The sequence below is a fragment of the Cyprinodon variegatus genome, unplaced genomic scaffold (assembly GCF_000732505.1).
Source record: "Cyprinodon variegatus isolate N-32 unplaced genomic scaffold, C_variegatus-1.0 Scaffold1202, whole genome shotgun sequence".
NCBI classification, from domain to species: domain Eukaryota; kingdom Metazoa; phylum Chordata; class Actinopteri; order Cyprinodontiformes; family Cyprinodontidae; genus Cyprinodon; species Cyprinodon variegatus.
The window spans coordinates 157,971-159,326 of record NW_015151655.1 but is presented as its reverse complement, the minus strand read 5'-3'; positions in this window follow the sequence as shown (position 1 = coordinate 159,326).

Sequence of the window (1,356 nt, the reverse complement as noted above, 5' to 3'; positions counted from 1 at the left end):
TATAAATTCATATGATGTGAATTTCTGGAATTTTCTTTGGGATTCTGTCTCTCACTGTTAGAAGGTACATATGATTAAAATTGTGGATTGTTGCATTCTTTGTAAGTGGGCAAACCTGCAGAATCAGCAAGGGGTCAAATACTTATCTCCCCCACTGTACGTACTCCTGTATCCCAGAACTGTCCTGTCTGATCTGTTATTTACGAACCTCATATCATTAATAAGCTGCCACCAATTTCCTGCATGCTTCATCCAATTGAGATTTTCACAACTCTAAAAATATAATTACCTACAATTCGTGCACCTTATTTTTTTTTTATCTTTGACAATCTGGCACATACATTCATAAATCTGGATGCAGCTTAGATATTATATCTGGTCCTCTTCCTGCCAAGAGCCTAACTCCTTATTTAAGCCATCTCATGCCAAGACTCTTAAATAAACACCAAACTGATTTCTCACATCATAGCTTGATCTTGATGCTATGTGAAAGGGGCCAAGGATGAAATGTAATGAGACTTGGGAAATACAGACCTCAATTGTAATTACATATTCTAATTAGTTAGTATACTTGTGTATGTTTTAAGCCTACCTTGGTAAAACAAAAACCCTAAAAGGTCTGAACAGTTTTTCCATTAGCCTTGATTGAGAGGCTTTTAGCTAAGGCGGAAAGAAGTTTGTGCTTCCAGGCATGACAACTCAGAAGATATAAAACTCCTGCTTACACAAACACTTCTCCAGGCAGCGTTTAGAATTGTATTTACTGCATTAGCATATAAAAAATGCAGAACATTCTATTTTATTCAACAGATGTCTGAACAAGACACCAGCTCCCTGCATCAAATGAGAGGATCAGCCTAAAGGAAACCACCAAAGACATGCGTGGGTTTTCATAATCTGTCACATTATCATAAATTACAAGATGGGGCTTCCAATAAGTGAATATGCCACAGTCAATAAAAAAAAAAGAAAAAAAATGTTTGGCTTGACATGCTTTTGCAGACAGCATTCTGACCACACGTTCACCCTGATCCTGTGAGCGAGAGGAGACTATCTAAAGAAAAGATTCAGGGACAACATGACTTATTGGCCTGTAAGCAAAACTCCTCAAATAGATATATGTGATGATGTGAGTTAGCAGCAAGCTGGGACGTGCACAGAGCTTTGCCTAGTGTCCTACTTACTTGTCATGGCTAGTCTGAAATGGTCTCAGTCAGATCTACAAAGGCATAAAACAGAAAAGTCAAGGACTATAGATAAATCAGACATTGAGGAGATAAAAGGGGGTTCAGACATTTGCCATGGAGAAGAAGCATCCATCAGTGTTAGAAAGCTCTTTGTAAGAACTGTCTACTA